This window comes from Cotesia glomerata, linkage group LG5 (genome assembly GCF_020080835.1).
Source record: "Cotesia glomerata isolate CgM1 linkage group LG5, MPM_Cglom_v2.3, whole genome shotgun sequence".
NCBI classification, from domain to species: domain Eukaryota; kingdom Metazoa; phylum Arthropoda; class Insecta; order Hymenoptera; family Braconidae; genus Cotesia; species Cotesia glomerata.
In genome coordinates this window covers 14,751,745-14,776,429 of record NC_058162.1, presented here as the reverse complement: position 1 = coordinate 14,776,429, position 24,685 = coordinate 14,751,745, and positions in this window count along the sequence as shown.

Genomic DNA, 24,685 nt, shown 5'->3' with positions numbered 1-24,685 from the left:
ATAAAAATTTTCTGAAGGTGGCCCATTTTGCCCCACGTTTTCAATTTTTCATTTTTAATGAACAGAGCAAATTGAGCTCAAATACTTGGCAAGGGACTAAAAAAAAGTGAAACCAGAGAAAAACACTAAGTTACAGTATTAGTCTACTGTCCCCACTACGAAACTTTTCTTGAAGTAATTGCCAAACTCTATTTTTTTTTTTTAAAATATGTAAAAAAATTCAAGGAATCCAATGGTGCAATTTGCACGCAAATTTTCGATGCCGATTTTTTTTTATTTATAAAAAACTGTCGCAAAAAATATTTTAGCCGACTAAAACCAATATGTACGAAAATTCTTTCACCGTGCAGTTGTTTAAATGTTAATAATATAAAACTTCAATGTTTTCTGAATCCATTGATCACAAATTTTTTATAAAAATATTAATTTTTAATAACAAAATAATAAAATTAAATAAAAAAATACTTGCCTAACAGCTGAGCTAGTTACCGACGCAGTCTGCGCAGCTCTCGAGTGGGGAAAGTTGCGCGCGCCGCTGGGTCTGTTTAAATTGTCACGGCGTATGACAAATAAAATTTCCAATAATTTTTTTAATTCATTAAAATAATTGTGTTTTTCAAAATTATTATCAGAATTATATTAAACGTAAAAGTTTCATGAACCAAAAGTTTTTTTCTATGGAAAATTATTATTTTTTTTGTAAAAATATTTTTAAACTTAGCATGATATTACTTACTGTGATTTCAAAAAAATTTACAAAGTAACTTATAATTATTTTTGGTTAGGAAAATAATGTTTTTAAAATTAATTAAGTTTTAATTATCTTTTATTAATAAAAGTAATGACAGAGAAAGTTGGTTAACATAATAAAAAAAAAAATAAGTTGGGAATTAGGTAAAACTTTTATAAATTATTATTGAATGACAATACCAGCAAATAATTTACATAAAAATCAAACAATATATAAAAATTAAGACATTTTTGTGTCAACATATTTTGAGCAATATTATAATTAAATAAATTCAATCTTCTTCTTGGTTGAGCTCTTGAATCGCTTCATTGTCTTCAATTTCTCTCTCTCTCTCTCGTTGTCATCTCTTCATCGTCGGAATCTGGATCCATGGTGAGTTGAATTTGTGGACAATTCGTACAATTTTCGCCAACACAAATTCGACACACTGAAGTGCATTGCATGCCTGCTTTTCTACAAGTACATTGAGTTGTATTACAAGCGGTCTTACATGCGCAAGAAATTTCTTTTAGAAGAGTTTCTGGGGCAACTCTTTCGGTCATAGTAATAGGTTGTAGGCAATTCAGTTCACTAACAAGTCGCCAACCCCACTCAGTAGCTTTTAATTCATAATTACCCAGCCATTGTTGCACTTGGAAATATACGCGAAAACTATGGAATTTCGCAGCATCATCGGTTGGTGGTAACGAAGCAGGAGTCAACTCGGTTTTTCTTTTTCCAACCATTTCTTCGTAAACATTATATCGATTGGAAGACAAAGACGAACTGCCGGTTAATTCATATATCTTCGAAAACAAAAAGTTTCCAGCAACTGAGATTCCGTCGGAAGTATTAAATTGATTGGCAAACTGATCCATCCAATTCTTCATTGATTCAATTGATTGTGATATTTTATTGATAACTTTAGTTTTACTTTTTCTGTAAATTGCAGAAGTGGTAAAACAACCAGTAAAAGCGTGAAGTACAAGCATATGTTTTTTAATTTTTTTGTATGCTTTTAGAAACAGATGAATTGCAAAAATGTGTTCGTGTGAGGCACCGACGCTTGGTTTCAAAAAATAAGTTTCATTATCTTGGGCATAGTAACATAGTACTACTAATAAATCAATGTTTTCACTTACAAGACATTTTGTATTTTCTGGTCCAATTTTTAAAAGTAAATCCACGATTAACTTATCAAAACGTTTAGGTTCAAGCAGTTGAACTTGAATGTTATTAGCTGCAAGTACGTCCGATAATTTTTTTATGAAGCGTATTTTATTTTTATGATTTGATAAAAACTTGTCCTTGGTATGTGTAGCTTTGTTTTCAGAATTAAATTCGATGGTACTGCAGGAAGTAAGTATAGAATTTTTATATTTCAAGGATGTTGATGGCTCTTGATCTGTTCTTCCACCATCCGCGAAAACAATACACACATTATGTTTATAATTAGCTCGAACAAAATCAACGTATAATTTAAAAATCTCAGCATAACGCATATTCACACTCCAAACTTTTTTCTGACCTGAATCCCAATCTTTCTATCTACACTAGTATATACGGAAGCGGTAAGGGCAAATGACTCATCGAATTTTATTTTAAGATTTTTAATTAGGAAACATTAAGATAATTTAAATTTAACGATGAATTATAATAATTAAAAAACCATTAAGAAAAATTTTCTAATTTTGTCATTAACTACTTAAGTATTAACATCGAAAATTAATATTTAAATAATATACATTTACATTTTTCATTATTTAGATAATAGTTTTTGAAAAACACAATTATTTTAATGAATTAAAAAAAAAATTATTGGAAATTTTATTTGTCATACGCCGTGACAATTCAAACAGACCCAGCGGCGCGCGCAACTTTCCCCACTCGAGAGCTGCGCAGACTGCGTCGGTAACTAGCTCAGCTGTTAGGCAAGTATTTTTTTATTTAATTTTATTATTTTGTTATTAAAAATTAATATTTTTATAAAAAATTTGTGATCAATGGATTCAGAAAACATTGAAGTTTTATATTATTAACATTTAAACAACTGCACGGTGAAAGAATTTCCGTACATATTGGTTTTAGTCGGCTAAAATATTTTTTGCGACAGTTTTTTATAAATAAAAAAAAATCGGCATCGAAAATTTGCGTGCAAATTGCACCATTGGATTCCTTGAATTTTTTTACATATTTTAAAAAAAAAAAATAGAGTTTGGCAATTACTTCAAGAAAAGTTTCGTAGTGGGGACAGTAGACTATATATCTGAGGAAGAACTCGATATCGGAATCAAGGGTCGGAAATTTTATTCCGACATCGCAAATTTCGATAAACAATTCTTAATTCTTCAAAATACTTCCATAAATTAAAAAAAAAATATCAATAACTAAGAAGCTAGACACGATAAATTTAATTTTTTGATGAATGTTAAATTAATTAATTCTTAGTATATAGGATGACGAACTCGATGTCGAATCGGGGTTCGGAAATTTTATTTCGATATCGAAAATTTCGACAGATGAGGTTTATAATTCTTAAAAGTAATCTTATAAATTCTATAAAACTACAAATAATGGAGACTCCCGCCCCAATAAATTCTATTTTACGATGATTGGCTGATTATTTTATTTTCTGTCTCTAAAGAAAGAACTTGAAATCGAAAATGTTTTTCCGACATCGCAAATTCCGACAGGTGAAATTCATAATTCTTCAAAATACACTTAAAAATTGCATAAAAATATAAATAATTGAAAGTTTGGGCACGATAAACTGAATTTTTTTGAAGAATGACAAATTAATGAATTCTCAGTGTATCTGAGGAAGAACTCGATCTCGGAAATTTTATTCCGACATCGAAAATTTCGACAGATGAGGTTTGTAATTTTTAAACGAAATCTTATAAATTTCATAAAACTATAAATAATAGAGATTTTGGCTACGATAAATTCCATTCTGCGAAGATTGGATAATTAATACACTTTTTGTCGCTAACGAAAAAACTTGACATCGAAATAGTATATTACAGCCCACGACCAGATTATTGGATTTCCTGGAGTATGGGACATCATATCACATACGCCAGGGTATCCAACATTCTGGTCATAGATTGTATACTATTTTTCTTGCTCTCCAGCCAAAAGTACACAACCCCGTGGAAGGGATTTTGCAAAACCGAGGCGAAGCCGAGGCTTTGCTTATCGGGGCGGGCATAAAAAAAAAAGTTTGGAAAATCCACAAGTGCACGCCTCATAACGCTCATTCATTTAAAATAAAAAATAAATTTTGTAATTGATTAAAAAAAATAAAGTTATAAAATAAAAAAATAAATAAAATAAAAAATAAAGTACATCTAAAATGGGGTGACATCCGGACGTCCACGTAAAATTATTTTCAAAATGTTTTTTTTTTCAAAATAGCTCAAAAAATGATTTTAGAAAATAAAAGATGGTTCTATTTAAGTTTAATTTAAGTTTTTCCTCTGTGTACATATACTTATATCATTGTATAAGTGTAATATGGTTATAATAGAGGCATTTAAAGATCACAAAATTGCTTGACCTTGACGAGTCGAGTATAAAGCACGGTAACCGGGCTCTATATCCGCGGACAAAATATCCTTATCAAAATATCCTTGAGACAAAAAATCCACCGGATAAAATATCCATGGATAAAAAATCCGTAGACAAAATATTCTTAAGTTCAATAATATTTTTAATTTTATAATATTATTTTTAATATTAAAAATATGTTAAATTGACCCTCTATTATTTATTAAAAATCTGTTAATGTTGAAAAAGCACACCCCAAAAACCATGTTAAAAGGGTGCATACGATTACTTACATTTCAGTTGGTCTGAACAAACCTAAAGCACAACCTCACGTGCTTCGCGCTATGAGGCGTGCAATGAAAATTAATCAATTAAAAAAAAATGAGTTATTTTGAAATTTACTAACAAATGCCCGTATAAAAAAAATTGTCTTAAAATTGTCGTTTGTTTAAGATCTTAAACGTAACACAAACTAAGATTATTTTAAGACTCTTTTAAGACGCCAAAAAAAAAATTCCGAGAGCAGATTTTTGAAAATTTGTTTTTCGAATTTGTTGTGAAAATTAATTTTTAGACATTTTTTAGACGATTTTACGACTTTCTTACCGCATTATTTTTGAGTAAGATGTTTTTAAATTGAATTTAAAATTGTTAAAAAATTATTATCTGATAATTTTAACTTTTTGAAGACGTTCCATTTTAATGTTCCAAGGCTCTGTCGCTGTTAGCCCATCTTAAAATAGTCTAAATTTTTTTTTTTTTTATTTTTTTAACACTAATTTAAAATAATTTTAAGACAATTTAAAGACGCTATATAATAATTTTTCGCAGCTGTGACTGTGGTATCATCTTAAAATAGCCTAAAAATTTTTTATTTATTATTTTAATTTTTTAAAACTATTTTAAGATTTTTTCAAGACGATTTTAAGATTTTTTTAAGACTATTTAAAAATTTAAGTCTTAAAATAATTTTTAAATAGTCTTAAAAAAATTTTACAGTGACAGAGCTCTGAAACATAATTATGGAGCGTCTTTAAATTGTCTTTGAAAAATCTTAAAATAGTCTTAAAAAAATCTTAAAATAGTCTTAATAAATCATAGAAAAAAATATTAAAAAATTTTTAGGCTATTTTCAGAGGACATCACAGTGACAGCTCTGAAAAATTATTATGGAGTGTCTTTAAATTGTCTTAAAATTATCTTAAATTAGTCTTAAAAAAAATTTTTTTTTCAATTTTAGACTATTTTAAGATGGGTTAACTGCGACAGAGCCCCGGAACATTTAAATGGAACGTCTTAAAAAAGTCTTTAAATTGTTAGATAATAATTTTTTAACAATTTAAAATTCAATTTAAAAACATCTTACTTAAATATATTGCAGTTAGAAAGTCGTAAAAACGTCTAAAAATTAATTTTCACAACAAATTCGAAAACCAAATTTTCGAAAGTCTGCTCTTGGAATTTTTTTTTTTGGCGTCTTAAAAGAGTCTTCAAATAGTCTTAGTTTGTGTGTTTTGCCGCCAAGGCAAAAGAGAGTTGGTCACCCCGACTCTCATAACTATACCTGTTTTGCCGCCAAGGCAAAAGAGAGTTGGTCACCCCGACTCTCATAACTATACCAAAAGCTTAATCATACTCGAGACTCAACAAGAGTCATTTCTATGACTGTTCTCCGCGAACATGTCCAATAACACGTTTTGTAATGGCTGCTGCACCTGCGCACCATGAGCTAGCGGGAAGAAGCCCGGCCGGCACGAAGCACGAGGCGCGAGACGCCATGTGCGAAGTTCAGTTGTGTTTGGGACCTGTAACCGACACAATATACCCGCTAGCCTCGCTAACACTTAATTTCATTTTATTCTGTGTTTTTCATTGTGAACAATTACATAGTAATACATCCATTCTGATATTAAATTAACTCATCTAGTTAATTAAATTCGTATTCTTTATCGTGAAAATAATATAAATTCATCGTAATTAAATTTGAACACTTTTGATAGTTGTGACGCAGTACTTTGGTGTGGCGTCGCAGCCATTGTTTTAACTTAGATTACTATAGTACATAGATTGTTTTATAAACATTGCTTTATATTAAATAGCTTCAGCTGTCAAAATATAAAAGAAAGCAAATAAAATCTACCAAACTTTTATATTTTATTTTTTAAACCATTCACATAAATTTTTTGTGCAATATTATTATTAAATAGTTCATTAACAATCATATAGTTAAAAAATTTTTTTTTTCTTTGACATTTTTTGGTGAGTTTATGCACTGACATGTCACACACAGACGATGTTGTGACTAGTTGAAACTCGCTGTATAGGCCGGTCGCGCCACGAAAATATGAAAGAAGCAAGGCTCTGTACTGCTGAGCCAAAAGTATGCGTAGCGCGCATGCGTTAGAGCAGGCCATAAAAGTTGCTCTTCCTGGAGTAAAGTGCTGCCCGGAAGAGCGTACTTTCGGCTAGGAGACCAAGAAAATTTTCATGTCAGCGCATAAACTATCCAAAAAATGTCAAAAGAGTAAAAATAATTAATGACTAGATCATTGTTAATTAACTATTTAATAATAATACTGCACAAATAATTTATTTAAAAAGTTTAAAAAATCATTCAATTCAATTAATAAATTATAGGCAAATATTATTAATAATTGCACGAAGTAAATATTACTGACATCGAAAAAACAAATCAGATACTCAAAAAAGACTGTGTTTGTTCAATCTTTGACAGAGTTGAATTTGACTTGAATATACAAAAAAATTCTTTTTTTATAATTTATAATCATTTAATTCAATTAATTAATTATTGCCAACCATTATTAATAATTGCGAGTCATAAATAATACTGACATCGGAAAAAGATTTTCGACGTCGGAAACAGAGATCTGATACTTAGAACCAAATGTGTTGGTTCAATCTTTAGTAAAGTTGATTTTGACTTGGGTATAGTGAAAAATTTAGTAAAACAATTTCCTTTTTGACAATTTAAATCAATAAATTATTGCCAACTATTATGAATAATTGCAAGTCATGAATAATATTAACGTCGGAAAAAGATTTTCGACGTCGGAATCAGAGATTGATATTTAGAACCAAATGTTATGGTTTAATCTCTGGTAGAGTTGATTTTGACTTGAGTATAGGAAAAAATTCTTTTTTAATAATTTATATTCATTTAATTCAATTAATTAATTATAGCAAACCATTATTAATAATTGCGAGTCATAAATATTAATGACGTCGAAAAAGATTTACGACATCGAAAGCAGGGATCTGATAGTTGCAAGTTATAAATCATACTCACATCGGAATTCGATTTCCGATATCGGAAACAGGGATCTGATGCTCAGAATCAAATGTGTTGGTTCAATCTTTGGCAAAGTTGATTTTGACCTAAGTATATATATGGAAAAATTCTTTTTCAATAATTTATATTCATTCAATTCAATTAATTAATTAAAGCAGACCATTATTAATAATTGCGAGTCATAAATAATACTGACGTCGGAAAAAGATTTTCGACGTCGGAATCAGAGATTGATACTTAGAACCAAATGTGATGGTTTAATCTCTGGTAGAGTTGATTTTGACTTGAGTATATTGAAAAACTTTATTAAACAATTTCACTTTTTTCAACTTGAACTCATAAATCATTGCTAACTAGTATCAATTATTTCAAGTCATAAATAATATTGATGTCGGAAAAAGATTTTTCACTTCGGAAACAGTTATCAGATACTCAGAACAGAGACTGTTGGTTCAATCTTTCGCAGAGTTGATTCTGTCTTGAGTATACGGAAACATTCTTATCAAATAATTCATATTTTAACAATTCGACGATTTTTATGCTACGTAAGTGTTAAGAATGTCGGAATTACAATTCCGACGTCGGTTTAGTGCACATTTCGACTAGTCGGAACTCAAATTTCGATGTCGGACGCATCCATTAGGGATGGCTCTGCTGTTGGGTTCTGTGTATGTTATAAATAAATAAATAAATCACAAATATATAAATTTTTAACTATTGTAATTTTTAACGAAATAAAATCACTGAATTATTAACCAAATTAATTAATACTTTCAAAATTGAAATCTTGTCTGAATTATGTATATATATTATTTATCTTTTGAAATTATTTTTTTCTCTGAAGACATTAAGACCCTGGCGGTTTCATGCTTACGGTAAATCCGCGGTGACTCCATAGTGAAAAGATGGTCGATTCACGGTCGTTTCACGTGACGGCTATTTCACTATCTAGTTAGGGTTGTAGTACGGTGAAATCACTGTCGAAAAACAGTATATTCGTTCTGTTGCGTCACTAACTACGGATGGTAAATAAATGTTGATTTATCAGCAGTTCTATGGTGAAAAGACCGTTCCTAATTCATGGAACTTTAGCATTTCTGTTGTCAGTATGGCATGCTTCTACTGCGGAAAAATGATTTTTTCAAAGTGAACACCTCATAAACTCATAGTGATATCACCGTGGACCTACTACGGTTCGACGATCGTTCGACCGTCAACTTACGGTAAAATCACCTTCTTTTCACCGTATATACTCGTTCGTTTTCTTCCGGACAAATGATGTAAATGCTGTTCAATTATTATTCTATAAACAGTGTAGAGTGCTGAACTCTATTGATATTTCACATTAAATTTAGTTATTTGTAGTTAATTTTCAGAATAAAAAAATTTTTTAAATAAACGCTTAAAAAAATTTCATTTACAAATTAATATTTTTTCGCTCGATTAAAAAAAATAACACGTCACTTGTCACGGTGATAATAAATTCAAAAGAATCCATGTATATCATCAATGCAAGGCCACAGTTTATTTCAAATAACTGTTCAGAAATATATTTAAAAATGTCAGCGTTAAAAGCTGAAACAAGATAATAACTTACAGAATGAGGAAAAAAATATTTATTTTTTAACACTATTTGACAGTTAATAAATTTAATAATTACATCAATATTTATATGACAAACACAAATGAAGGAAAGCTTATGAAATAAAAAATTTTAATTATATGTTTTTTTACAGAATCAGGATATTTCAAGATACCATGAAAAACGTCCTTAATTATAATGGTATAAATATAAAAGAAAATTTCATCAACTTTTAATTAAAAACTACCTGCCCGTGTCTAAAAATATTCATTCAAACTCACTACCATTTAGTAGACAGTCCCATGGCTAAGCGGTACAACGCTTGTCATGCTTGCTTGAGACTGGTGAGGCGTGGGTTCGAGACCCGGTGTGAGCTGAAATTTAATTTTCAGTGAACATCAGTGCTCATAACTCACGCCGGGATGTACAGGCTTAGTAGTGTATCAATGAGTTAGTAATTAATAAGTTAAAAAAAAATCCGTAAATACTACTTAAAATTATTATTGTTCTAAAAATACTAAATTTTTGATTTTGGAGAATTTTAGCATTTTCAAATGGGATTTTTTATGAGTAGGTTATTCAAAGGCGGTCAAAAGAGCGTTATTCGACAATGGAAGGATCGTGAAACGACGGTAAATCGACAGTGGCACGACAGTGAAACGACTTTGGATTCACTCCTATTTTACTGTGTAACAACAGTGCTTTGACTGTCAAATAACTATACATTTATAAACTTTTTACTATGGTTTCACTCCATAGTTGCCATATAAAAATGTCATTTGAACCATTTTACCAAGGTCTAATAATCTGATATATACCATATTTTGACAGTAGTGAAATGAAACAAAGTCACCAATGTTTCACCGTAAAATTACTACTGTAATACTAAGTTCTCACTGTTGATCATAGAGGGAACTACTGACTTTCCATAGTATTTTCACCGTGACCACAAAACCGCCAGGGGAATTATAAAAATTTTTTAAAAGACTTATACTTACATCGTAGATGAAAATGGTCTTATAGCTTTTAAATACGAAGATATAGATAATTCAATTTTTTCATCATTACAATCTTCATAATTATCTTCATCGTCAGATGTATAATAAGCTGAAAAATTCATAATTATAATAACCCTTTGAACTATTAATTGAATTAATTGATCTTAGTAGGTCTGTAGTGCTTATTTACTATTTATGATCTTTTGTTTTTGTTGATAAACTAGTAAGTTGCTTTGTTATTTTTTTTTTTTTTACTTTTGCTTTATATAAATATATATTTATTTTATATTATATTTGATAAATAATTATATTAATATTATAAACTAATAATATAAACTAAAAGTCAAGGATTTTTAATTTTTTTAGTTATCGAGTAAACAAATTATAATAATTCAAAAGTAATAAAAAATTAAATTACATCTCAGTAGAGAAGAACAAAATTTCAGTAGAAAATTAATAAAAAAAAACTAAAAATGAAATTCATCAAAAATTTTTCGGGGTTGATCTAAAACTCGCAAATAACATACACAGTTTTCGTCAGTTTTATAATAAACCGGAGTTATAAAATAACTAAAAAAAGGATATTAAGTTATACACTGAAAATTAAATAGATATTATCGAAAAAGTAATAAAAATTATAACTTACCAGGAATTTTCAAAAAAAAAAAAAATTGGAGTTAAAATAAACAATACCTTATTATATCTTGAAACTTCATACAGAACAGTCATTATTAATAACGAAAAATTATGTAATTTACTAATAAAATAAAATTCAAATAAAAAAATTTTATAATTGACATGGAAGAGAAAAATAATAATAAAGTGATCAACGTGAAAATGCTATTAAATATAAATTTAAAAACCACGATATTATAGAGTCACAATCGAACTCGAGATTTGAGATTTATAATGATAAAAATAGATTCGTATCATCCTGTAAATTTTCATTGATGTAACATGTCGTCGATACGAGCCAATCATAGTTGTTCCTGATAATTAGAAAATAATTATTTTTTAAGTCATTTATTGATTTTTTTCTTATTCTTAATAAATTAATAATTATATCAGTAAAAACAAAATAAATAGAAATTTTATTTAAAAAAGAATAAATAAAAATACGAGGAATCAAAAAAATTGTAACAAAATAATTAAAAAAACAATTAATCACTCTTGAATTTTTTGTTTGAGTCATTATCGTCTGGTTCAATAATAACTTCTTTGTTAGCCTTCATTAACTCGGAAAATGACATTGTATCGTCGTCGATTTTAACTATGTCATCGATAGATTGAATATGAACAGTGGCATAATCTGAAAAGAATGAACAATTAATAAGAAGTTTTGTTAGTATTTATTCGCATTTAATAATTCAAATTATACTTCTTACGATAAGAATTATTAATGATACCAATAATTTCAACGTGTTGGCCTTTACAGAATTTATTAATAAATGGTAATTTTAATTGAGTAATTTTAGCTTCGATTTTCCAGTAAGATTTGTCTACCAAAGATCCGCAGCAATAATTAACATTTGTTTGTTGATTTTTGACAATGTCAAAATTAGTTTTAATATAAGCTTGGAGTCCTATTAATTTAATTTATGTAATTATATTGTTATACTTAAATTTTTTTTTTTGCTTTCAGTTACACATTGTTTTTTTTTTTTTTTTTTTTTTTTTATTTTGATTATAAGGTAAATGGGGATATTAAAAATCGAATACATACGTATTTTTTTTTCCAAATATTATTGAGAGTTCTTGATTGTAATTAGCGGATAACTTTCTGTTCCATTGGCAACTTTATGGCTCAGTTCAAGCTTTCCTAAAGTGAATACTTTTGTATTGGATTGAATGATTAATTCCAATGGAACGTTTCCTTCATTAAATCTATTGTAAGTTGTGTCGATTTTTTTTTTAATACGATCCATCAATATGGATTATCTATTGTAGAAAAATAAGTATTAGATTTTGTTCGGAGATTTGTAAAATAACATAAAATAAATAGATAAAGATATATTGCATTTCAATAAAATTCATACTGAGTCGATTTCAATAAGATCAATAATGCGCTTGATGTCATTTTCCCAGGCAATCACTTGAATCTTATCATTTTCATGATTACTAAGAATAAATTTAAATACTGTAGATTCCTTGTTTAATTTTTTTAAGAAAACTTGCCTAGGTTCTATAATTTTACTTATTACACCAACAATTTCCCTGTAAATACATTCATTATTATAATAATATGACTGAATTATTTTAATTATAATTAGGGTAAAAGACCCAATTAGGGACAGTGAAACTTTTTCTTATTTTGTAATAAAAATGTTCTACTTGAAATAAAAATGAAATATTTTTGTGATCTAGAGATCTCAAAGATGGGAATTAAAAAAATAGTCATAATAGAAATTAATGATAAAATTATTTAAATATGAAGTAAAATCAATGGAAATGTTACTAATTGGGTCTCTGTCAGTTATTGGATCTTTTACCTTACTATTTTTTAAAATATTATCTTTTAATTTTGAGTATATTATTTCAGCATTATTAATTTAACTACTACTTTTTATTTGAAAACTTAATAATCCATTTTTGGTTCAAAATGGTTAGATATATTTTTAATTTCATATTTAGTTTATTTTTTCATTAATCAATCTAATAAAAAAGTAATTTACTTACACAGTAGGTGATAAAGGTTTGATTGATTTTATAAATTCAGATGTAAACAATTCAACTATTTCACTAGAAGATTTTTTTTGAGAAATGACACCTGAATCTTCGTTGACCTTTTTATTTTTATTTTTTTCGATTTTTGGCATTGTCACAATAAATTAATAACTTGTATTATGTCGTCACGATTCTTTTAATTATTAAAATTTCACGAAATTATCTATATTTTTATCAGCTCAGATTTGTCGTTATTAAATTACGATACAAATCTTTAACATTTGTTTTTTTCTTTTTTTTATTGTTTATAACTTTGTTTTCTTGATTTTATTTTGTATGTAAATTATGAATGAGTTTATTTTATAACCGACACATTTATAAATACACTGACTTTTTTTAAAAATAATAAACTCACAGACCATTAAATAAATAAATAAATAAATATATATAGGTTATTAATAAGAATGAATCAAGATTATCAATTGTAAAAAAGTCGATAATAGTAAATTATCGATAATTAATCAGCTTTAAATTCGTAAAAGGTCGCAGTAATGAATAAATTCTGACAAGTTGTTTGTCTTTGCCTGATGTTCTTTGTAACAATGGCTGAATTTTCATTCAAAATTCAAAAATTAAAATTTAATAAATGAACAAATTCTTATACAAAACAATATCACTTTAAAAAATTTCTTCACGAAATTTTGTAAAATTTTATGAGACTTTATGAAATTATTCTATTGAAATTTTATGAAATTTCACGAATTTTTATAAAATTTTCCAAAATTATCAAGGTTCTAATAATTTTTTTTTTATTGAAATTTTTTATATTTGTATAAAATTTAAATCATTTCATGAAATTAAATAAAATTTCATAAAGTTTCATGAGATTTTCTAAAAATTAAAAAAATTGTTTAAACTTCATCAGAAGCCTTGCAGTAATTTTTATAAGGTTTTACAAAATTTCATATAATTTCATAAAATTTCATGAAAAATTTTTTTCCCTTTATGTTTGTAGAATTAAGTTCTTCTACTTAAAACAAAGAATTATTAATAAGAATTATCTGGCGTCAAATTATTACTATCCGATGAAACTATTTTAAAAAATTTGATGTAGATGTAACATAGAATAGATAATCTCGTTCTAATATGTTGTAGAGTCCACATGTACAAAACTTTACTGTAGACAGTAAATATTGTTCGTTTTCAACGTTGGTTAAATAGAATTTGAACAAATATTCCTTTATTTGTAGTTCTTAGACTATTTGATCCTCAAATTTTTAACATAAGTTACATAGTATTATTATATTATTTTTCAAAAAAGTCAAATTATATGAGGAATGATCTTAAATTATAAGTCTCTACAAACTGATGCAATGAAGCTGTGGTCATAGAAATTTAATTTCTTCAATTTTTCAAGATACTTATTATAAAATAATTATATAAATGTAAATTTAGTTTCATATCTTTCTTTTCACCTTCTCCAGAACATGTGCGGAAAATAAACTTGAGACTGTATGTCATTTGCCCCCTATCCCAATTGCCCCCTGTTGCATTTGCCCCCAACAACATGGCGCTGAAACAGAAGAAGATGGTAACGCCACCTATTGACAAAAAAAGTACTAATCGGCGGATAACTAATAAAAAAATCAATAGATGGCGATGTAAGGCTAAAAATTGCGAAATTAAATAACAATTTAAATCAAATAGCCAATAATTTGTAACAATAGACCATTAGAAATATTATAATAATAATAATAATAATAATAATAATAATAATAATAATAATAATAATAATAATAAATTTTGGCATCCAATCGAGGTCATATGCTTTGTCTAGGAGTTTTCTACCGGAGTTTTTCCGGGGAAACACTTGAAATATCCACACTAGGTATTGATAATTATTTATAAAGTTTAACTTAGCTTCAAATGTTCCCCAGGTACTTTCTACAGGAATTTTTCCTGGAAAGCACTTGGTATACTCACACCAGGTTCTGATAAATATCATTAAAGTCCAATTCGGTCGTACGCGTCATCCAGGTGTTTTATATCGGAGTTTTCCCGGGAAAACACTTGGAATACCACACAGGTCTTGATAATTATTTCTAAAGTGTAACTTAGCTCCAAATGGTCCCCCGGTACTTTCTACAGGAATTTTTCCTGGAAAACATTTGATATACTCATACCAGGTTCTGATAAATATCATTAAAGTCCAATTCCGGTCGAACGCGTCATCCAGGTGTTTTCTACCGGAGTTTTTCCCGGGAAAACACTTGGAATACCCAGCACAGGCCTCGATAATTATTTTTAAAGTGTAACTTAGCTCCAAATGTTCTGCAGGTACTTTCTACAGGAATTTTTCCTGGAAAACCCTTGGTATACTTACACTAGGTTCTGATAATTATTATTATTTTTTTTTAATAAATTTAAATTTTTCACGAATAAAATTATATTTTTTTTTTTCATGATTTTTATACAGAGATGCTTAAAGTTATACATAAAAATAATTCAAATTATACATTGATTTTTCTTTTTAATGTTTTACTTTCATTCACTTTACTATTTTCCATTTCATTTGTTTCCCAGAAGATTCCTTAACCAAATTCAATTTTATACTTTCTGTCTTCAAAGTCTTTATTTTTTTCTTAAACATTTTTTAAATTTTGGGTTTTCTCTTTCTTTTACCTCTTGTATCTCAGAATTTTTATTCTTTTTTTCCTTATTTATTGTCCGTGGTTTATTCAGCTCCGTTAAAAATTCTGAAAATAAAATAAATTAATAAACGATGTTTACTTCTTAACTTCCCGCTAAGAAAATCGAAGATTTTCGAAAAATCAGGAAGTTATTGTTTTCACCCCGTTTTGCATAAATCGAGGTTTCAACAGATCTCGACGTTTAGAAGCCCTAAGAAGCTTCCCTGTCTATTTTTACGATGATGTCCGTACGTCTGTGTGTGTGTGTGTGTGTGTGTGTGTGTGTGTGTTTTTTTGTAGGGGGGGGAATCCTTTTTACGGATTCTAGGCATAGCTGTTTGGCCTGGACATGTGGCGACTCGACGCAGCGTCATACTAATTCGACACTAACGCCCCTACCCACTAAACCCTAAACCCCTTTTCCTTCTTTCCTCTAATCCCTCATGGAAACCGCCGTCAGGCATTACTTCGTGAAGGGAGGATCTAGCTACTGCTCTTCCTTCTGGTGGCTAAGGTGTTAACTATCTTCCTTCTATCTTCTGCTATTTGCTCTTTTTCTTTCGGTGGAACGCAAGTCTTTAAGGACTTCTGTTGCAAACGTGTTGGTAGCGTTCCAGGCAGCTTCTGATGACAACATTGCTTCTACTAGTGAATCTGGTTGCATTCTCTGGTTCAGGATCCTCTCCAGTGTGTGTGTGTGTGTGTGTGTGTATGTGTGTGTGTGTGTGTATGTATGTGTGTGTGTGTGTGTGTGTGTGTGTGTGTGTGTGTGTGTGTGTGTGTGTGTAAATCTCTTATAACTTTTGAATGGGTCCACCGATTTAATTGCAGTTCATCTCATTCGAAAGGTTTTCGCCAAACTTAAATTTCCTGGAAGTTTGAACCGATTCGGACCAGTAAAATCGAGAAATTGCAAAAAAGAAGTGAAAAAAAAATTTTTTTTTTTTTCATTTTTTTTAAATATCTCCTAATTGGCTCAACCGATCGACTTCAAAAACTAATCAGCTCTTAACCTTTAAAACCCGCATCGATCGCCACCAAAAGCGTCAGAATCGTTTGATGCGTTCGTGAGATATCGTTGTCGAAAAAAATCGAAAAAAGTGTTTTTTTGTAATAACTCTGAAATTTTTCATCAGATCAATTTTTTTGTTGAAAACTTATTTATAGAGCTTCAAAAACCACATCGATTGCCGCTAACCGCGTGCAAATCAGTTGATTCATTCAAGTTATAGCAATTTGAAAATTAAAAAAATCGTGTTTTATCGAACTCTCATAAGATTTTTGAGCTCGTAGAGCTCAAAAGCATAGGAAAGCTATTTCTTTGAGCTCGGAGGGCTCAAAATAACACATAAACTGTATTTTTGAGCTTGAAGTGATCAAAAAGGTCATAAGTGCAATTTTATGCGTCTAGGTATGGAATTAGCGGGAAGTTGCAAGGATGGCCTTCAGGGTCAACCGTTTTCCTAATTTTTTTTTTAGGATAACACACTTCTCGCTAGAATTCAATGATCAAATAAAATTTCAAAATTTTTACAGAAAGTTTTTGGAACAACGGTCTTAAAACAATAAAAATAAATAGCGTGAATTAAAAATTAAAAAAATTTTTATTCTCCTCGTTCTTTTCATACTGGGTGATTCATTTACTCAATCATAAATGGTACATAAGCGTCAATTAAATAAAGCTCAGAATTTTCAGCTTTATCACTGCTCTTTATCTAGATGGCACTCTGATCGAAATTATACAGAGTGATCAAATTTGACGCTCTAAGCCGGCGTCAAGCGTCATCGTGAAATCACACCTTAAAGCAATCTTTATAAAACGATCCATGTACTCTACAAACTTGTAATAATTTACTTTCAATCTTTCTTAGCCGTCGATTACTAATTATAAACTAATTTTTAATCAACTTAAAAAAATAAATTCTGTAATTAGAATGAGTTTAAATATGTGTGACAAATTCTGTGCATGATATCACTCTTAATCAGAGCATTTGTTAGTAAAGTTTAAAATAACATTTTTTTTTAATTTATTAACTTTTATTTTTTTTTTTATACCTGCCCGACCAGCAAAGCCTCGGCTTTGCAAAAGTCGGGCGGCGCCTCCTTCACGCCCGGCAAAACCCCTTTCACGGGGATGCGTACTTTCGGTTAGAGAGCAAGAAAAATAGTATAAAACCCATGACCAGAATGTTGGATACCCTGAAGTATGTGATATGATGGCCTCGGCTACGCCTCGGCAATAATATCAGGAAATTCATCGGTCAGGAAATCCAACTTTCTGGCCTTGGGTTGTAATATAATATTTTTAAGTAATTCGAAGAAGTATGATCTCAGAGATACAAAATCATTTTTTAAAAAAGCCTCTTCAAACAATTTTTGCTTCAAATATTGCTCGTCAAACATTGTCGAAAAATTTCTATTTGGAGCATTGAAAACTAAAATTAAATAAATTTTGGTTTTTTTGCTATAAATTCGTAAACCACCTAAATAACAGGCCCCTGGGCTGTTCCATCCCCAAAATTAAAACTTTAACATTAAATTTTAAGCTATTCGTCCATAATATATAATTTGGTCCATAATGTTTATAAACTTAATTAGTTAACTAACAATCTTCTTAAATAAAAAGTTCCGAAATTTAATTTGTTTCATTAAATTTATTAAATTAAAGTTTGTCCCAGACATTTTAAGAACAGTCCCCTGCCAGAAGTTCAAAGCCAAAAAAAATCCAGCGTGTAATTTTACCTTTTGTAAGGTTTATAAGGACCTAACTAGCCTTGAGTTAAAAACCATAGGGCTGTTAGCGCTTTCTCGCCATTTTATTTAGTGTAAAAGTACCGTTTCTGCTGGAAATATGTGTCTGGGCCACAAGAAACTCAGTCCCCTGGCAACTATTTTTATTTATAATTTATTTATAAAATTGGATTCATAAATCTTAATATTATTCTAATTAATGTAAACATTGATTGAGAACTTGAAAAGTTGAATGCATTGAAATAGTTTGCTTGATTTTTTTCAATTTTATAAAAAAAAAAAGAGTCCCTTGCTGGGAAAAAATAATCAGACCTGATCAGATATGAACAGACATGAGTCTTCAGGCCTAATCAGACATGAAAAATGACCATGCAGGCATGAATAAACCTGATCAAGCCTGATCAGACATAGTCAGGTCTGAAAGCCCATTGTTACTTTTAATTAATTATTTTGCTTAATTTTATGGATATAGTACTTAATAGTCATACGAAATTCTCTATAATGAATGACAATAAGAAAAAATGATTGCATATAATTGTACGGCTATAACACCAGCAGTCACCCATCCAACTACTAACCACGCTCAATGCTGCTTAATTTTGGTGATATTCGTGCGCCTTGAAGTTCCCGCCTGCTGTGCTGCTATCTTATGTGACAAAAATACTATGAAGTCCATAACGTATCAAATAAGTTTATCATCAATATAATATAAAGATTAATTTTATAATATATTTTGATAGTCCTAATTCATTTATTTAACCAAATCTCATTATAACATCATATTTATTTAAATAATAAAATAAGTAATGATTTTAGTATCAGGCAGGAGCACAGCAGACCAAAACTGCCCTCAGGAAATGTAACAAATTTTTTATTTCAAAATTATTTAAACGTAATAATAAAAACAATTTTGCACATTTTGTGATGACCAAAAAAATTTTTTTAGTCAAAGAAAAAATTTTTATCACATCTCAGACTATGCAAGTCTGATCAGATCTACCCGGAAAAAAATGATCAGACCTGACCATGCCTGTTCATGTATAATCAGGCCTGAAATTAGACCTGATCATGCCTGATCATGTATGATCAGGCCTGAAATTAGACATGGTCATGCCTGTTCATGTCTGAAGCGTTAAATACGCTTAAGCCTGATCATGCCTGTTCATGTCTGAAGTATTAAATACGCTCAGGCCTGATCATACCCGTCCATGCTTGTTCATGCCTGTCCATGTCTGTTCATCCCTGTTCATGTCTGAAGCGTTAAATACGCTCAGGCCTGATCATACCTGTTCATGCCTGTCCATGCTTGTTTACGCTAAGGACCAAATGTGCTAAAACAAATTTTTTGAATATGTTCAGTGTATGTACATTAATTTCGATTAATAAATTTTTAAATTATCAATAAACGACATATTTTATCATTCAATAAATAAAAGTATTTTGATTATCATTAAAAACCTACCATATGGGTAGCTATATAGGGTAAATTTAATTAAATTTTCTATGCATGGACAGGCATGAACAAGCATGGACAGGTATGATCAGGCCTGAGCGTATTTAACCCGTCAGACATGGACAGGCCTGATCAGACATGAACAGATATGGACAGGCATAATCATGTCTAATTTCAGGCCTGATCATACATGAACAGGCATGGTCAGGTCTATCTGGCTGTCATGTTATATGGCAAAAGGTACACAAATATCGAAAAAGCAAAAATTAAATCGGCTGTTCATTTATTATGATTAAGCTGATAGTTTTGTAGCCTTTGTTAATTTTTTTTATAATAAAATCAAAAATAACTTGATCGGATAATTTTGTACAGATTTAAGACGTCCTTACAGAGAATCACCCATATATTTGATTTATGACTGAAAATGTACCTTCTTTTTCTTTACTTAAATAATAGGAATGGTCCGATTCAATCACGGCCTCGTCAATTGGCATTATTTCTTCTTCGAACGCTTTTACTTCACTAAACGTCTCATCTAGGCTTTCATTGTCAATGACGTTCTCTGCTTTCTCTGTTTTCTTTACAATTCTTTTTTCTTTTCCATCTTTTCCATATGATGAGATAGCTGTAATTTTTATAATTATAATAAATACACGCCAATAAGTAGTAATGTCTTAGTTAACTTTTTTGATAAATTTTTTTTGACAGTGCATTTTTTTAAAAATATAAATAAAGTTAGGAAAATCCAAAAGTGCACACCTAACAACATTCATTGATTTTTTAAGAAAAATTAAATTGTGTAATTGATTAAAAAAAAAAAAGAATTTAATAATTTCTTACAGAGTATTCTACAATTTTTTTTTAAACAGTAGCGCTCATTTTTATTGTAATATACGAACGCAGTATAGAAAAATCTAGCTTGATTGAGTGGCGCAATAGTTTTGATGTCAAAAAAGTAAGAAAAGTTTTTTTCTTTTTGTACGTGTGTTTCATAGTGAATTTTATTAAAAATTAGTTTAAAAAAAAATTCGCAAACTAGATTCGCTACTGGTTTGAAATACGGCACAAGTTTATCAAATTCTGATCCTAATAAAAAAAAGACCGATCTCGATAGATACATTTTTTTGGGAGTAATCGTTGGTACATACAAAATCAGCGACAGACATGAAGACGTTAACGTAAAATTTTTTCAAAACATTTTTTTTGCTCGACGGACAGAAAGTGTCAACTTTCGGACCGCTGCGCTAAACAAAGCTACCGCTTCCTGCCTTCGTCGAGCAAAAAAATAGTATACACTCCACGGGAAGTAAATAAGAAAGCCTCAAATCACATGTTTATTGACCTCGGCTTCACCTCGGCCAACAATTACATGTAATCTGAGACATTTCTTATTTTACTTCCTTAGGTGTGTAATATACTATTTTTTTCACTCCATGTATTTGTATATCTGCATTTGTGAATATAGATATACAAATACATGAAGTGAGCAGGTAATTGGGCTTTTGTCCTACCTCACGTGCTACCGACAAATATGCTACCAGAAAAATTAGAATATAAATTTTTCAGAAAAATTGAATGATAATAAGTTATTATTATCCAATTGTACATAGCAAAAAATAGTCAACTTTTTTTAATAATAATTTTTTCTTTTTAATTTTTTTTTTCTGAACTAAAGAAAAATTTTATTTTCTATTCAAGGAGATTATTTAAGTCCAAAAATGTTTATTTTTTTATGTAATAAAATTTTATACTTGATTCAAGAGTCTCTACACGAAAAGAACTAGATGACACAGGGTATCATCCCAGATTATGCTCAGTGATATCTGTGGTGAAAAAAATTTCAGATAGTAACTAGAAAAATCCAGATTATACTGCGTGATATCTGGATTATACTCATTGTAATCTGAATTATACTAGCCACTATCTGAAATTATTTTTCACTCAGTATAATCTGGGATTATATTCAGTATCATCTTGTTCTTTCCGTGTGCTCGGATAAAAAAAAATCGCTACGCTCCTCTGGTTACATAACTCGGTCTTGATAAGAATGCGCCCATAACCTCAAATTTCTTACGTCACTTCAAGCCGTCTAAATCCCTACCTTTGCGCATATGTATCGAAAATAACTATTTTTTAAATTAAGTATTTTTTTTTATTAGTGTAAATATATCTTATTATTATTATTAACCTTCCTCAATTTTTGTAATGATCCACTTCTTTACACTCGTGACTTTCTCCTGTATTTCTTCAACAACGACACTATCGTCATCACTACTGTCATAAAATTCTTCTTCTTCTTCTTCATCGTTTTGTCCTGTCTGATCATTCCCCTCTTTGCTTGGGCCAGCTTGATTTTCACAGGTTCTTTCAGGTACAACTATATATGAAAAAATTAGTAAAACAGTTGATCCTACATGCCATTCCTCCCTTGTGGAAAAATTTATTTGAAATAACTATAAACAAATTTTAATAAATACGAATAATAGTTCACAAAGTTTTTTTTTTTCTTAAAAAGTCCGAAAAAGTTTTATTAACTCAGAAAAACTCTTCATTCGACTTAGAAAGTCAGATTTTTTGCAAGATTTGGGACTCTGCCAGAATAGTTTTTCAGAATTATTAAAACTATTTATAGGAATCCTTGTGGAAATAATTCTCTGAAAAATCTCTTAAAAAGTCTAATTTCCCCTGTAATTTGGGACTTTCCCATAGGGTTATTAAGGTCCAGTTTTTCAATCCAGGATAAAAATATTATTATTATTGCCAGTATATTTATATATATCAAATATATTTACATATTTTATCATTGGATTAAATTTTATCTTGGATTGAAAAACTTGACCTTAATAACTCTTTGGGAAAGTCCCAAATTGCAGAGGAAATTTGACTTTTTAAGAGATTTTTCAGAGAATTACTTCCACAAGGATTCCTGCAAGAAGTTTTAATAACTTTGAATAACTCTTCTGGCAGAGTCCCAAATCTTGCAAAAATTATGACTTTCCAAGTCGAATGAAGAATTTTTTTGACTTAATCCCTGTTTCAAATTTCCAATAGGATCCCATCAAAAGCGACAAAAGCCACTTAGAAACCTATAAATTTTATTAGTTTCTAAGTGGCTTTTGTCGCTTTTGATGGGATCTTATTGGAGATTTTCAACAGGGATAAGACTTCTTAGACTTTTTAAAAAGATAAAAAACTTTATGAACTATTATTCGTACTTACTAAAATTTTTTCACTGTTATTTTAGAGAAATTTTTCCACAACGGCTGCAACTTCCCTCTAACTTCAATTTAAAAACGCTCTAAATATTAACAATTACGATATTTTTGTGCTCTTCGAGATGATTTGTTCGTGAGATATTAAAATTTTAAAATGATTACAACAACGTGGGGTTATAATATAACTATTTAACTCTACATCGATTTGTGTGAAAATTATTGCAGTTAAAATTTTTCAAAAAAAGTGTTTTACTGGATAAAAAGTCGATCTTAGAGCTCGAAAATCTTAAAGGCGTATAACATGTACGGTTAAAAATTTTACTAATTGTCTTTTTATTCGTAACTTCCCACAATAAAAATGAATGATTTTCGAAAAATGGGAAAGTTATTGGTTTCACGCTTATTTTCGAAAATTTAGTTCTCATCAGTTCTCCGCGTTCTGAGGTCTTAGGAAGCTATTCTGGCTATTTTGGTGATGGGCCGTATATCCGCGCGCGTGTATGTGTGTGTTTGTGTGTGTGTGTGTGTGTGTAAACGTATAAACATTTCATAACTTTGTAATGGAGTGTCCGATCGAAAAGCAGTTTGTAGCATCTAAAAGGGCCTTGCTGGGATTAGATATTTTGTGAATTTAAACCGAATCGGCGCTGTAGATTTTGAAGAAACCTAAAAAATTATAATTTTTCTAATTTTCTAAAATTAATTTATCTGGAATTACTTCAACACCTTTGTTTCATAGATTCTATGATCCAATCAGCTTTTTTACTTAGGAAACGACGTTGATATATTGCCGCAAACCACATCGAAATCGGTTGATTGTTATTTTATGTTTATTTTTTTTTTTTAAATCAAAAAAACATGGTTTTTTAACACAATTTTTTAATTTTTTTATCAGATCACAATTCTTTCTCAGAACCACTCGAAAAGCTCAAAATAGTGTAAGAATTGTGTATTTGAGTTTCAAGAACTCAAAAATTACGAAAATATTATTTCTCGACTGTTTTAAACTCGAGCTTAGCGGGAAATTTCAGGGATGGCTTACAAGGTCAACCGTTTTAAAAATTTTTTTTAATTACCTTCATCACCGACAACTAAATTTGTAGCAAATTCCAAAAATTGCATTGGAGTAATTTGTTTTGTCTTAAGTTGGGCGTTCAAATCACTGATTTTTGACAATTTTGCACGGTTTTCGATTTGGCCTCGCTGACAAGATTTCAAGCTCATGACAGCCAAGTAATCTCGGAACGATGAATTTTGTGTTTCTAGTAATTTTTCTATAAAATAGTATTTATAAGTGGAATGGCTTAAATAGAATATTAAAAATAATAATAATATAAATATTGGATTTTATTGTCTTCAATCTAGCAAAATTTAATTAAACCAATGTAAATTTCTCAATTTAAAAATTTTTGTACTTTAATTAAGACGATGAAGTGTGTGTGTGTGTGTGTGTGTGTGTGTGTGTGTGTGTGTGTGTGTGTGTGTGTGTGGATGTATGTAAACCTCTCATAACTTTTGAACGGCTTCACCGATTTCATCGCGGTTGACGCTATTCAAAAGGGCTTGACTGAACTTAGATTTTGAATACAGTTTGGACCGATTCAGACCAATAGATTTTGAGAAATCTGAAAAAAACTACGAAAAAAAATTTTTTCAAATGTGTTTTTTTTTTAATAACTTTGAAACAGCTTCACCGACTGATTCCAAAAACTAATCAGCTCTTAACATAGAAAAACCACGTCG